Genomic DNA, 16,494 nt, shown 5'->3' with positions numbered 1-16,494 from the left:
TCTTCAACATCGCTCACAAGCTTCTCATTCTTCAAACATCGCTCACAAATTCTTCATTCTTCAGTGTGCTTCACCATCGTTCTCAAATCCTCATTCATTTCTTCAGCAACGCTCACAAGTTCTTCATTCTTCTGTGTGCTTCACCATCGTTCTCAAATCCTCATTAATTTCTTCAGCAACGCTCACAAGTTCTTCATTCTTCTGTGTGCTTCACCATCGTTCTTAAATCCTCATTCATCTCTTCAGCATCGCTCACAAGTTCTTCATTCTTCTGTGTGCTTCACCATCGTTCTCAAATCATCATTTAATTCTTCAGCATTATACGCCAGTTACTACGACTAGTTCTGCATGAGGAAAACCTACATCCAGCCATCCCTGCTCCGGCCTAGCTGTGGTTCCTCCTTCCGATCATCGGAAGAACCCCCGAGTTCTCAACACTCCGAACCCAGGTCAGTGACACCATGTTTTGCACATACATTGAATTTGGAGGTGCAGATTTATTTCAAAAACGACAGGGGCGTGCAAGAGATGCTGTCGGTGGCCCAAAGAATTGCGGGCCACTTTCAGCATTCAGCCACCGCGTGCCGAAGACTGGAGCACCAGCAAACATTCCTGAACCTGCCCCGCCATCATCTGAAGCAAGAGGTGGTAACGAGGTGGAATTCAACCCTCTATATGCTTCAGAGGATGGAGGAGCAGCAAAAGGCCATTCAAGCCTATACAGCTACCTACGATATAGGCAAAGGAGGGGGAATGCACCTGACTCAAGCGCAGTGGAGAATGATTTCAACGTTGTGCAAGGTTCTGCAACCCTTTGAACTTGCCACACGTGAAGTCAATTCAGACACTGCCAGCCTGAGTCAGGTCACTCCCCTCATCAGGCTTTTGCAGAAGATGCTGGAGACATTGAAGGAGGAGCTAAAACAGAGCGATTCCGCTAGGCGTGTGGGACTTGTGGATGGAGCCCTTAATTCGCTTAACCAGGAATCATGGGTGGTCAATCTGTTGAAATCAGAGCACTATATTTTGGCCACCGTGCTCGATCCTAGATTTAAAACCTATGTTGGATCTCTGTTTCCGACAGACACAAGTCTGCAGAGGTTCAAAGACCTGCTGGTGAGAAAATTGTCAAGTCAAGCGGAACGTGATCCGTCAACAGCTCCTGCTTCACATTCTCCCGCAACTGGGGCTGCGAGGAAAAGGCTAAGAATTCCGAGCCCACCCGCTGGCGGTGATGCAGGGCAGTCTGGAGCGAGTGCTGACATCTGGTCCGGACTGAAGGACCTGCCAACGATTACTGACATGTCGTCTACTGTCACTGCATATGATTCTGTCACCATTGAAAGAATGGTGGAGGATTATATGAGTGAACGCATCCAAGTAGGCACGTCAGACAGTCCGTACGTATACAGGCAGGAAAAGGAGGCAATTTGGAGGCCTTTGCACAAACTGGCTTTATTTTACCTAAGTTGCCCCCCCTCCAGTGTGTACTCCGAAAGAGTGTTTAGTGCAGCCGCTCACCTTGTCAGCAATCGGCGTACGAGGTTACTTCCAGGGCCCAAGGACAATTCCATCTTGCACCTCTTTTTTTCTTTAATTTATCTTTGCATCATGTGCTGTTTGGGGACTATTTTTTGAAGTGCCATCCTGTCTGACACTGCAGTGCCACTCCTAGATGGGCCAGGTGTTTGTGTCGGCCACTTGGGTCGCTTAGCTTAGTCACACAGCTACCTCATTGCACCCCTTTTTTTTCTTTGCAACATGTGCTGTTTGGGGACTATTTTTTAAATCTGCCATTCTGTCTGACAGTACAGTGCCACTCCTAGATGGGCCAGGTGTTTGTGTCGGCCACTTGGGTCGCTTAGCTTAGTCACACAGCGACCTTGGTGCACCTCTTTTTTTATGTGCATCGTGTGCTGTTTGGGGACTATTTTTTGAAGTGCCATCCTGTCTGAGAACTGCAGTGCCACTCCTAGATGGGCCAGGTGTTTGTGTCGGCCACTTGGGTCGCTTAGCTTAGTCACACAGCTTCTTCATTGCACCTCTTTTTTTCTTTGCATCATCTGCTGTTTGGGGACTGTTTTTTTAAGTGCCATCCTGTCTGACACTGCAGTGCCACTCCTAGATGGGCCAGGTGTTTGTGTCGGACACTTGGGTCGCTTAGCTTAGTCATCCAGCGACCTCGGTGCAAATTTTAGGACTAAAAATAATATTGTGAGGTGTGAGGTGTTCAGAATAGACTGGAAATGAGTGGAAATTATGGTTATTGAGGTTAATAATACTATAAGATCAAAATGACCCCCAAATTCTATGATTTAAGCTGTTTTTGAGGGTTTTTTGTAAAAAAAACACCCAAATCCAAAACATACTCGAATCCACCACAAATTTGCCAAAACGCGTCCGAATCCAAAACACGGCCGCGGAACCGAATCCAAAACCAAAACACAAAACTCAAAAAATGTCCGGTGCACATCACTAGTGTAAATTATCTACCGTATATTGGGGGTCATTCCGAGTTGATCGCTAGCTGAAAATGTTTGCTGCGCTGCGATTAAGGGAAAAATGGCACTTCTGCACATGCGTATGCGGCGCAGTGCGCACGCGTGACGAACTTTCACAATGGACAATGTATTTTTACAGAAGGTCTAGCGAAGCATTTCAGTCGCACTGCTGGCCGCAGAGTGATTGACATGAAGTGGGCATTTCTGGGTGTCAACTGACCGTTTTCAGGGAGTGTTCGAAAAAACAGAGGAGTGCCAGGAAAAATGCAGGCGTGGCTGGCTGAACGCAGGGCGTGTTTGTTACGTCAAATCCGGAAGTGAATGGTCTGAAGTGATCGCAAGCGCTGAGTAGGTCTGGAGCTACACTGCACAATTTTTTTTGTAGCCGCTCTGCGATCCTTTCGTTCGCACTTCTGCTAAGCTAAAATACACTCCCAGTGGGCGTCGGCATAGCGTTTGCATGGCTGCTAAAAACTGCTTGCTAGCGATCAACTCCGAATGACCCCCATTGTCACCGCAATGAAAGGGAAGAAGTATACACCACCTAGGAACTACACTCATGAGAAGTACATATATAAAATGCACTCACCAATAGTGGTACACTGGTCAGTATATAATTTATTATATTGACGAATGATATGTTGCAAATGGATCAGCTGGTGAGTACATCCAACATTTCTGTGAACTACGTCATTCACAGACTTATCAAATCGGCCCTGCAGCACAGCTATTGCCAATATAGCCAAAACATATATTGGTGTACCTGCATGTGTGTACGGGCGACTGCCCATACATTGGATGAAGGGATCGCTGACACTGACATCACAGCTGGCCAAGCAAATTTAAATGCCCTCCTGCTAGTGAAGTCTGGCCTGACATATCAAGCAGCCAAATGGTACAGTAAATAAATGTGTATCTTATCTGATCGGCCGCTCTGTTGGTGCGACGTAGGGTCGTCAGATAAATCTTCTAAGTGTGTAACTAACCAAAACATACACTGCATGGTGCAAGTAACTTCATACGGGTGGTATTTATGTGACCGCCGGTCAGCTGACCGACAGTCACATGACCTCCTCCATGAGCCCGACGGCTCACTATCCCGATGGTCGGCATGCCGACCAAAAGGGACTATTTCCACTCGTAGGTGTCCACGACACCCATAGAGTGGGAATAGAACCCGTGGCGACCGCAGGTCGCCACCGAGCCCGCAGCGTGGCGAGCGCAGCGAACCCGCAAGGGGCTTGCTGCACTCGCCCCTCCCCGCCGGGATCCCGGCGTCGGTAAGGTGACCGGCGGTCAGGAGACCGCCGGTCACCAGTACTACACCCCTTCATACTGTACAATTTTAATAGTGGTGGAGTTTGGTACTGCATGGCATGGACCATTCTTTTTTAAGGATGTAAGGATGATTGTAATTTGGCACAGTTTGAGGATAGGTTTATGTGGATACAGATGTAAAATTGTTTTGGAACCCAAATTAGATGGTTATCAAACAAATGGATTGCCTGTTTGACAATCAGGGGCCCTTTAAATATTGGAGTGATGCATCATGCATGATGTCTTAGCGCTGAAATATATTACAAAGAGTTTCACTGTTGTGGGAATTCACCTCCCCAGCAATCTATGTCCCATCTACTATATAGAATCAGCCTAGTGCTGATGCAATATGGAACAGTTTCTAGGCAGCCTCTGTGCATATGTGTGAGATCCCGACAAACTGCGAGATCTCATTGTAAGCTGATGGCACATACAGTAGCGGTGGGCAGGGCTGGCAACAAAAATGATGGGGCCCGACACTGACAAATAAGGCAGGCCCCCCATATACACACACACACACTGTCCCACTGCTCCACCCTGAGTCCCCCAAACTTAACATTTTGAGGGGGCCCAGGTGGCAGTAGTAAGGATCGGGGATAGGGCCAGCTGCCTGCGAATCTGTAGGCAGCCACAGCACAAAGGGACAGAGCCGCGTCCGTGTTCTTACTACAGAGACAGCTGTGAGCCAATCGGAGCTTACGGCCTTGCAGCCAATCAGGACCTGCCACTCGGCAGCTCCTGATTTGTTGCCGGTTCTCTAGCTCTGATTGGCTGACGGCGGCTATGTAATAAGAATACAGTAGCATCTAGTTTCTCTTCGTGGAGAGGACCTTTCCCATAAGTCCCTGGGTCCATGTCACAAACTATATGGAATAGTAACCTGTGGCGAGCGAAGCGAGACACCGAGCCCGAAGCGTGGCGAGCGAAGCGAGCCCGCGAGGATCCAACGGTGAATAGAAAAAACAAAATAACCTCAAATGAACGAAGAACAGAGAAAACATTTAGGTGCTGTAAGGGCGGAAGTTATCTACTGCCCTCTCGTTATATCACTTCCTGGTCCTGATCACGAAGATAAAATGTACACAACCATAAGAATACTGCCGCAGCTCTGTCCCTCCGTGACTGCCTGCCGGTGCGCAGGCAGGCAGCTGTCCTGGCCCCTGATCCTCACTGCTGCCACCCGGGCCTCTTCTCAGCCGGGGCCAAAAGTCCCCTCCGTCCCCCCTTGATGGTGGGCCTGGCGATGGGACTAGTAAGTAAACATAGTGCTATCTATATGTAACTAGACAAGCTTATATTTCTGCTGCGGGGTACACTGGGCCCCACAGGGAATGATATTGGGGTGTAGAGTAGGATCTTGATCCGAGGCCAACAGGCTCAAAGCTTTGACCTTCTTCCCAGAATGCATAGCGCTGCCTCCTCTATATCCCCGCCTCTGTGCACAGGAACTCAGTTTTGTAGTTGGTGCCATGCAGTAAGCAGGCATACTACAGGGGGGGCTGCTCCAGCAGCCCTGAGAAGAAGCTTTTAATGAAAAATGAAGACTTCAAGGGCTGCAGCAGAGACACTGACTGTGTTAGATATCAGTCACACATCTCCTGCTGCAGCTCCATCACCTCCTCCAGCGGCACTGTATACTCCTTTACCCTTGTTGCCGGGTACTTACAACGGAGGCTCCGGTTTCTTCCAGTTAGTCACACATACACACTACAGCTATTCTCCTGGATCGCATGGCTGCACTCAGGGAGGAGGTAAGTGGGTCCCCTCAGTGGGACCCACTGTAAAACGCGATCCCGCGCGACCAGTGGGAGGTGGGCCGCGAGCTCTGGCGTGGACACTGTGGCAGTACAGGGACCCCACTAGACCACCAGGGCAAGGGCACAGATCGGTTTCCTCTCATAAACCATTTTTATAAGCCCACAGTACCCGGTGGTGAAGTCCAGCAGGGGGATAAGGCTTTGACCTGTAGCCCCTCCCCCAACCCCAGGGCGCCATTTAGAGTAAATGTTCCCGCCCTGGAGCTGCATCTCTCTCTCTCTCCCTCACTCCCTGTCAGCGTTTGGGTGCCATTAGGACAAGCTGAGCTGATCCTGGGACTGTTTGGGCAAATCCTCCTCTGTATAAGCCGCCTGCTTGTCAGCGCTGTGCATTTTACAGGACACTTAAGTATTCTACATGTCTGACAGTGTTAGTTAAGAAAGAGTGCATTTAGTCAGGGTTATATAGTACAAGTACCCTGCGATATACATCCAGTCTTTGCTGTGCATTGTTTGTTATATCTATTGAGTGTATAGCTATACTTAATACTACTTTGTATTGCTAGTCCAGTGCAGTTTTATTGCATGTCATAATTTCTGCATTGTGTAATGTGACTATGTGTGTGTGCATATAGCTGCTGTGTGACCTCCATTTCATGTATCTCACTCAGATTGCTATCCCTATATTCTATAACCTGCGGGAGCTGAGTGCGTCAGGTTTATCATTTAATATAGGTGTTTCACAAGATATACTCAGTGTGTATTTTTCTCTGTGATTTTTAGTCACCATATACCTCTTGAATTCCCTGTTTGTGCTGTTACACTGCACAGGGGGTTCTTGTCAGGTATTGTGCTGCTGATAATGGGGGTCATTCCGAGTTGTTCGCTCTGTAAATTTTTTCGCATCGCAGCGATTTTCCGCTTAGTGCGCATGTGCAATGTCCGCACTGCGACTGTGCCAAGTAAATTTGCTATGCATTTAGGTATTTTACTCACGTCTGGTGATCGTAATGTGATTGACAGGAAGTGGGTGTTTCTGGGCGGAAACAGGCCGTTTTATGGGTGTGTGCGAAAAAACGCTACCGTTTTTGGGAAAAACGCGGGAGTGGCTGAAGAAACGGAGGAGTGTCTGGGCGAACGCTGGGTGTGTTTGTGACGTCAAACCAGGAACGACAAGCACTGAACTGATCGCAGATGCCGAGTAAGTCTGGAGCTACTCAAACTGCTAAGAGGTGTGTGGTCGCAATTTTGAGAATCTTTCGTTCGCAATTTTAAGAAGCTAAGATTCACTCCCAGTAGGCGGCGGCTTAGCGTGTGTAAAGCGGCTAAAAGCAGCTTGCGAGCGAACAACTCGGAATGAGGGCCATTGTACTGGGTTGCCTTGCATTGAGCTTTCGAAAATGTCAGCTACAAAGGGCAATGGTGCTGGGGCTGATCCCACTTTGCGTGGTGGTGATGCTGCAGACAAATTTGAGGAAAACATAGCAGCTGAGGGTTCAGGTTCTGGGGGATCTTTACCCCCCCAGTGGTACTGTAGCAATGGGGATTCAAAATGACCCACCTTGGGCTACCTTCTCCATGCTATTGAATACGCTGGTAACTAGACTAACGCCCCCCATGGAACCTCTTGTACTGGTACAACCGCTTATGGTCCCCGCGGTTAACCCGCCATGGTCAGATCAACTGTCCGCTCATTTACAGCTATTGAACCAATCACTGACTACTCAGAAGTCTAACCCTCGCCCGCCTAAGACCAAGGGGTCCTCTAAGCAGACCATTACTTCCTCATAATCCACCAACGTCCCTGACACCTCGTCTGATGAGGATGGCGTTTATACTGACCCCACAGATTCTGATCCCGACGCTTCTGATGGGGAATCTGTTTCACAGGTGGATGTCCCTGACTTGTTGGAGGCTATCAGAATCATTCTTCAAATTACTGATGACCCGGAGCCTGATGCTGTTCCTAAGAAACCAGACAGGTTTAAACGTCAGAAAGTGGTTAAACAAGTTTTACCTAATTCTGACCATTTAGTTGACATATGTCAGGAGTCCTGGGAAAATCCAGGAAAGAAATTCACGCCTCACAAAAAGATGCTGGCTCGCTACCCCCTCACAGCGGAGCTAATTAAAAATTGGGACACCCCCCCGCCAGTGGATTCGCAGGTGGCGCAGATGGTTGTATCCTCAGCTCTGCCTGTAACTACTATCACTTCTCTGAAAGAACCGACGGATAAGCGTGTGGAGGGTTGTTTAAAGGCAATTTACACCATAACTGGTCCTGCGCATAGTCCCATCATTGCAGCGACATGGGCTGCAGAGGCTGTTGAAGCGTGGGCTCAGGAGCTAGAGGCGGAGTTACCTTCCAACGCTTCTGATCATGCTAGACAATGTCTGTCATATATTGTCACAGCTTCTTATTACATTAAGGAGGCAGCTTCTGATGCAGGTATTCTGGCGGCCAAGGCTTCTACTACGTCCATTTTGGCTCACCGGATTCTCTGGTTATGGTCCTGGTCTGTGGATCTGGACTCTAAGAAAACCCTTGAAGTAATCTCTTTTAAGGGAGACATTCTTTTCATTGAAGACCTCAACACGATAGTGGCTGACTTAGCTTCTGTTAAAACAGCATGTCTACCTAGTACTGCTCCTTCGGTGCCGAAGGATAAGAGTACTCCCTTTCACTCCTTTCATCCTTCAGGGAAAGAAAAAGGTCAGGCGTACCCGAAACAGGCTCGCACTTCCAAACCCAATATGCCCAAACCCAAACGGGCCTGGGCTGCCCGTCAGCCTGCTTCCAAAACTTACAAACCTGCCAGATGAAGGGGCGGGCCTCCCTCTGGGGAACCCCAGCGTGGGGGGCCGACTTCTAGGGTTTACCCAGGAATGGTTGAAGACCACTTCCGATGCCTGGGTACAGGAAGTCGTCACTCGAGGTTACGCCGTATCCTTCAAGAATCGTCCCCTTCATCGATTTTGCCTGACAGACGTCCCTTCGGATCAGGTGAAGGCAAAAACTCTTCATTCGGTGATACAGTCCCTCCTGAACACAGGAGTTGTAGTACAGGTGCCTCTGGCTCAGAGAGGCAAGGGGTACTATTCACCGCTGTTCCTAGTCCCGAAACCGAATGGGTCCTCCTGGCCCATTCTCAACCTCAAGTCCTTGAACAAATTTGTGAGGGTCTCCAAGTTTCGTATGGAAACTCTTCTGGCATTGGAACCTGGGGATTATATGGTCTCCCTGGACATACAGGATGCTTACCTGCATATTCCCATTGCAATGTCTCATCAGCAATACCTGAGGTTTGCGGTTGGCAACCTCCATTACCTTTTGGTTTGACCACGGCTCCTCGAGTCTTCAACAAGGTCATGGCGGTAATGACGGCTGTGCTCCGTCGTCAAGGGGTCAGGATCCTACCGTAACTGGACGATTTTTTGATCCTGGCAAATTCCCCAGAAATTCTCCTATGCCATCTGGATCTGACTATCCAGTTTCTGCAAGCCCAAGGGTGGCTCATCAACTGGAAGAAATCTTCCCTGGTCCCTGCTCAGAGCATGGTTCCCCTGGGGGTGTTGTTGGACACTCACAACCAGCAGTTGTTCTTGTCTCAAGAGAAAGTCCTGAAGCTTCAGGACAGGATTCGATACTTCCTATCTCTTCCGCAAGTGTCGATACATTCGGCAATGCAAGTGCTAGGTCTCATGGTGTCGGCTTTCGACATGGTGGCCTACGCTCAGTTCCATTCCTGCCCTCTGAAGAAGCTGATTCTTGCCAAATGAGATGGCCTGCCTCACCGTACAAGGTCTCAAATGATCTCCTTGTCTCCGGAGGTCCATCTGTCACTGAGCTGGTGGCTTCAGGACCAACAATTGAGCAGGGGTCGTCCCTTATGAGTTTCCAACTGGGTCCTTCTGACGACGGATGCCAGTCTGAGAGGTTGGGGCGTGGTGTTGGAGCAACACTCTCTTCAGGGTCGGTGGACCAAGGAGGAGTCTCTCCTCCCGATAAACATTCTGGAATTGTGGGCGGTGTTCAACTCATTGAACTTGGCCCAGCATTTAATACAGAACAGACGTGTTCAAGTACAGTCGGACAACACCACCATGGCGGCGTACATCAATCATCAAGGCAGCTCTTGAAGCTGCATGGCAAAGAGGGAAGTATCAAGGATTCTTCAGTGGGCGGAAGGGAGTTACGTCCAGACGTTACCATCGGATTTGGATTAAGTATGTATCTTGGTGTGAATCCAAGAAGTTTCCAACGGAGTTGCAACTGGGATGGTTTCTCTTTCTGCAAGCTGGTGTGGATGTCGGCCTACGCTTGGGTTCCATAAAGGTCCATATTTTGGCCTTGTCCATTTTCTTCCAGAAACAATTGGCTACTCTTCCTGAGATTGAGACATTCTTGAAAGGGGTTATGCACATCCAGCCACCCTTTGTGCCTCCTACGGCACCTTGGGATCTTAATGTGGTGCTGCAGTTCCTGCAATCGGATTGGTTCGAACCTTTTGCAGGAGGTGGACGTCACGTTTCTTACTTGGAAGGTGGTCACACTGTTGGCATTGGCATCTGCTAGACGTTTGTCAGAATTGGGGGGCATTGTCATGCAGGAGCCCCTACTTGATTTTCCATGAAGATAGAGCTGCGCCCGGAACATGTCAGTAATTTCTTCTGAAGGTTGTGTCAGCTTTTCAGATCAACCAACCTATTGTGGTGCCAGTTGCAATTACCTGAAAGTCCTTGGATGTGGTGAGGGCTTTGAAAATTTGAAGAGAACTTCTCATCCCAGGAAGTTGGACGCTCTATTTGTTCTTTTATGATCCCACCAAGGTTGGGTGTCCTGCTTCTAAGCAGACTACTTCTCGCTGGATCAGGTTTACTATCCAGCATACTTATTCCACGGCAGGCTTGCCGTGTCCAAAATCGGTTAAGGCCCACTCTACTTGTAAAGTGGGCTCATCCTGGGCGGCTGCCCGGGGTGTGTCTGCTTTACAGCTTTGCCGAGAAGCTACTTGGTCAGGGTCAAACATGTTTGCCAAGCTTTACAAGTTCGATACTTTGGCCTCTGAGGACCTTAAGTTTGGTCAATCTGTTCTGCAGGAACCTCAGCACTTTCCCTCCCGTACTCTGAGTTTTGGTAAATCCCCCCCCCCCCCCCACCACCACCACCACCACCACCACCTCACGGTGCTAATGTGGAACCCAGCATCCTCTAGGATGTAAGAAAATAGGATTTTGATTACCTACCGGTAAGTCCTTTTCTCGCAGTCCGTAGAGGATGCTGGGAGCTCGCCCAGTGCTTCATATTCCTGCATTTCTTGATTCAGTTTGTTGGTTCAGCCGTTGCTGAATCGTTCCAAGTTTGTTAGCTTGGCTTTCCTTTTTATGTGAGCTGGTGTTAATCTAACCACGAACTGTAACTGTATTTCCTTCTCTCGAAGTATGTCCGTCTCCTCGGACACAGTTTCTAGACTGAGTCTGGTAGGATGGGCATAGAGGTAGGAGCCAGCCCACACTATTAAACGCTTAAATTGCCAGTGGCTCCCGAAGGACCAGTCTATACCCCATGGTACTAATGTGGACCCCAGCATCTGCGGACTGCTAGAAAAGGATTTGTCGGTAGGTAATTAAAATCCTCTTTGCCAACCCTTACAGATTTATTTTCATTTTTGTAGGTTTTTTAAATTTTTCATGTATAAATGAGGAGCAGGAAGAGGCGTCAAAAATGACAACCCTGTGCAATGATTAGTGGCTTTTTTTTACTTATTTATGCTTTGCATTCAATTTACACTACTGTGATTATTTGCTAGAATTGTGAATTACTTTAATGTCAACCCTCCTCTCCAGAGAACAGGCGGTATGACCGTAAACAGAGTGGCTATGGTGGACAGACGAAGTTCAAGCCTATCTTTCGGAAGAAAGTGAGTAATATTTAAATGATCATGTCTATTTTTGTATTGCTGTCCATATGTAAGTAAAGCGAAGCATAGTTTTTTTTGTTTAAGAACTTAGACCACTTCACTGGTTAAACCTTGACTGCAACATCACTGTCTGGGGGCTTGAGGAGAGATTGTGCACAATGGATATCCTTTGAAATCAATGTAGGATACATCAGTGTTGGTGAAAACCTAGCTGGCAACTTTCTCATTCCATGTGAATTGTTAAATAGCACCAGCATATTCCGTTACGCTTGACAATTGGAAACAATGTCAATAAAACAAGATTTGGTAATAACGGACTGACAGGTAAGGGGGTCCAGTTTGCAAAATTATAATCTATAGGGAAATGGATATTGATACACATAGATGAGCACTACGTATTGGTTTATCCAGATTGCAGAGGTTCTTAGTGGGCCGTCACACAGATGTTTGCCTGGGGTCAGCAGGATGTGAAAGTATGTAAAGTTATGTGCACGCTTTACATCAGTGATGTCATTAGGTTGGATAGCTTATAGAGGTTATGTGGGTGGCTATGGAATTTGAGAAGCGTGCCTGAACAGGTTAGTTTTCAGGTAATGCTTGAAAGTTTAAAAAGTGGAGGATAATATTAGTTTAGTTCTCCCGATGGGATGCGGGCAGGGAAGTGCGGCCCAGTTGGCGTCGCTAATGGGGGCATGCTCAGCCATCTCAGAATCACTAGTGGGGGGTATACGCACAGCTTCTTTTACTATATTCATTGTTACTCTTGGTAGATATATATTGATCTATTGTCCTAATAATAAAAAAAAAATATTCATTGGTATATGTATTAATTGCCACTTAGGTCCTTTTGTTCTTCTGTTCTTCTAGAGGCTGGCATACCTCAACAGTGGTTGCTAATATACAATTTCTTCTAGAGCATTATTTAGTAGAGCACCTTAAACAACTGTCTTCCTTAACAGTAAAGTCAGTGCTTGCAGCTGTGCGTGCCCAACAAGAGCAACACTTGAATTGCTCTATCGGGCACCAGCTAGTGGCTGTCGGCACACAAACACTTTAATTCCTTCCCCCCACCACCAATAGAGGTTGAGGAGCAGCGTTGACTCTGACGAAAATAATAGATCAAGGGGGAGCTGTAGATGTAGCATATCTAGACTTTAGTAAGGCATTTGACACTGTCCCACATCGCAGACTGCTAAATAAACTTGAAAGCCTCGGGGTGCATTTACAACTGTTAAATTAAGTGCAATCTGTGGAGGGAAATATTACCAGTGGAGTACCCCAGGGATCTGTACTTGGTCCAGTTCTCTTTTTAATATCTTTGTTGACATTGCAAATGGTATTGAAAGGAAGGAATGCCTTATTGCAGATGATACAAAGATATGCAACAGGGTAGACACACTGGGAGGGGTAAAACAAATGATTGATGACCTATGTAGGCTTGAGAAATGGTCAAGAACGTGGCAACTACAGTTTAATGCTAAAAAATGCAAAATCATGCACTTGGGTCTCAAAAACCTAAAGGCTAAATATAGTATCAAGGGTACTATAATGGAAACTACCGAGGAAGAAAGGGATTTAGGAGTCACTATTTCAAGTGACATGAAGGCAGGAAAGCAATGCAACAAAGCAATGAGAAAGGCAAGTCAGACGCTTGGTTGCTTAGGGAGAGGAATCGGTAGCAGGAAAAAAGTGATGCCACTGTATAGGTCATTGGTACGGCCCCCATCTGGAATACTGTGTCAAGTTCTGGAGACCATATCTTCAGAAGGATATAAATACATTAGAGTGTACAAAGAAGGGCAACTAAAATGGTGCATGGCCTACATCACAAAACTTGCCCAGAAAGGCTAAAAGATTCTAACATGTATAGTTTGGAGGAGAGAATGGAAAGGGGGGACATGATATATTTGAAAGTTTCTATCAAGGGTCTTAAAGTTAAGCAGGGAAACATTCTTCAAAGGAAGAGAAGTATCAGAATTCGAGGACATACACGGAGACTGGATGGGGGGAGGTTCAGGGGAAATTTAGGGAAAAATTAGTTCACAGAAAGGGTAGTGGATAAGTGGAATAGCCTCCTATCAGAGGTGGTAGAGGCTAAGACTGTGGAGCAATTTAAACATGCTTGGGATAGGGATATGAATATCCTTACCAAGAATTATGGCTCAAAAAGGGTTGAGATTGCCTAAAGGATAAAAAAAGGGGCAGACTAGATGGGCCAAGTGGTTCTTATCTGCCTTCAAATTCTATGTTTCTATGGAACGCCATCTGCCAGCCATATCGGCAGTATTCATTCCAGGGGTCCTAAACTGGGAAGCAGACTTTCTCAGTCATCAGGATGTACATTTTGGAGAGTGGAGCCTCCATCCAGAAGTGTTTCAACTCCTCGTGGACAGGTGGGGCCTTCCAGATGTGGACCTGATGGCGTCTCAACACAATCACAAAGTTCCGGTCTTCGGAGCAAGGACAAGGGATCCTCTAGCAGTGTTCGTGTACGCACTGGCAATTCCATGGAACTTTCAGCTGCCATACGTGTTTCCTCCGGTGTCACTCCTGCCCAGAGTAATAAGGAAGTTCAAGCAAGGAGGAATCCTACTTCTGATCGCTCCCACGTGGCCCAGATGGCATTGGTTCTCAGACCTTCAGGGTCTCTCGATAGAGCGTCCCCTTCTACTTCCACAGCGCCCAGATCTCCTTGTTCAGGGCCCCTGTGTATATCAGGATTTAGCCCGGTTGGCTTTGAGTGTGTGTCTCTTGAAGCTTCCGTCTTGAGGGCCAAAGGTTTTTCTCAGGCAGTCATACAAACTATGTTGAAGGCCCAGAAAACGGCTTCTACTCAGATTTACCATAGGGTCTGGAATTCTTACCTTGCTTGGTGCGCATCTAACATTCATGACACTTACAAGTTTAGTACGGCCAACCTTTTGGCCTTTCTACAACAGGGCCTGGACTTGGGCCTTCGTCTGGCCTCCATCAAGGTTCATATTTCTGCCTTGTCGGTTTGGTTCCAGAGGAAAATTGCATCGTTACCTGATGTACATACGTTCACTCAGGGTGTGTGGCGGATTCAACCTCCCTATGTCCCGTCTTTGGCCCCTTGGGACTTGTCAGTGGTTTTGGAGGCCTTGCAAGGGCCTCCATTTGAGCCTCTTGAATCTGCAGACCTTAAGTGGCTTTCTCTTAAGGTGTTGTTTCTGCTGGCTATTGCCTCTGCTAGACGGGTGTCAGATTTGGGTGCCTTATCTTGTAGGTCACCATATCTGATTTTTCACCGTTATCGGGAGATTCTTAGAACACGTCCCAGGTATTTACCTAAAGTGGTGTCTTCTTTCCACCTTAATCAGGAGATTGTGGTTCCGGCCTTTGCCTCTTCTGAATTGTCTTCCAAAGAACGGTCTTTCGATGTGGTACGGGCTCTCCGTATCTACGTGAAGAGAACTGCCTCCATCATGAAGTCGTATTCTCTCTTTGTTCTTTTTGGTTTTCACAAACGTGGCTGGCCTGCTCACAAGCAGACCCTAGCCAGATGGATTAGAATGGTGATTGCACATGCTTATGTACAGGCTGGCCTTCCAGCTCCTGCTACCATAAAGGCCCATTCTACTCGGTCAGTTGGACCTTCTTGGGTGGCCCGCCGTGTTGTGACCCTTGAACAATTGTGCAAGGCAGCTACGTGGTCCTCAGTGAACACGTTCATAAGGTTCTATGCCTTCGATACTTCCACCTCCCAGGATGCTTCCTGTCACGATCCGGGTATCTGGACGCCATTTCTTACCCATCAGATGCCTCCTAAGGCTGGCTCAGCGCTCCAGGACCGGATCCCATCTGTTATCCTGATGTGTACATTCCTGTATCCTCTCCTGTCACTCTGGGACGCTGTCACAGTAAACGCCATATTACACCTGGCATGGCGTCTCCCGCGGCCTCCGCCGCCGTCCCTGAACTTCTGCATGCAGAGTGTCTGAGTGGCGATTACGTCAGCCGCGGCCTCCGCTGTGTCCGCGTGGTTGGATGTGCATCTGTCAGCCTGGCGCCTCCTGTCTCCGGTGGCCGGCGCCGCCATTACTGTTTTCATTACCACATGGATTACAAACCAAACTTCCCTCCAAGTGTCTGCATGGGCGCAGCCATCTTGGATTCTGTCAGCTGATCATTTCCACCAATCTGTTCTCAGAATTGATAATCTGCATAATTGCCTAGCCAATCCCTTCCTTGCTGCAGGTATAAATACACTGTGCCTGAGCAAGGAAGGCGTCAGTGCTTTGGTTGTCAAACCTAGTTCCTGTTTGTCTCTCTCCTGTGATTGTCTTCCAGGTTCCAGCTCCTGTCTCAAGACTTCCACCATAGAGACCCGCACCAGCATTCCACCTGCGGTGTAGCCTGACTCTCCAATTCATTGTGGATTCATCTGTTTCCAGCTACAACATTACCTGCTTCCAGCTCAGCTTCCAGCAGAGTACAGCTTTCCTTAAAGGGCCGGTGTCCTTTCTACACTTCACCACTCTCCACCGGTATTATTATTTCTCCGCTCTCAAGTTCTACATTTCAGTTCATATTTCATCGCTCCCAAGTTCATTTATTATTTAACTGGTTCCAGCCAGTATCCACTCCGTGCTAACAACAGTCTGGTTCCAGCCAGTATCCACAGCAGCTGTTTTATCTTCAGCAACCCAGCTTTTCCTGGAACACCAGCTGGCACAATCCTGGGTTATCTCCATTGCTACAGTCGGGCCTGGTAAGGACTTTCCATCTAGAAGATCATAAGAACTATCTCACACTACCAGTGCCCTGTGGCTCCTGCCATCCTGTAGTACCCAGGAACTGTATTTATTCTTTGCTGACTTTTACGTTTTCTTTTACTGCTGCTGTGTTGCGGAGTTGTCATAATAAACATCATTGACTTTTATCCAAGTTGTCGTGGTCACGCCTTCGGGCAGTTATTATTCATGTTACTTACATGTCCAGGGGTCTGATACAACCTCCCAGGTTCCGGTACATCTC

This window comes from Pseudophryne corroboree, chromosome 1 (assembly GCF_028390025.1).
Source record: "Pseudophryne corroboree isolate aPseCor3 chromosome 1, aPseCor3.hap2, whole genome shotgun sequence".
NCBI classification, from domain to species: domain Eukaryota; kingdom Metazoa; phylum Chordata; class Amphibia; order Anura; family Myobatrachidae; genus Pseudophryne; species Pseudophryne corroboree.
Note: the sequence above shows the minus strand (reverse complement) of the source record.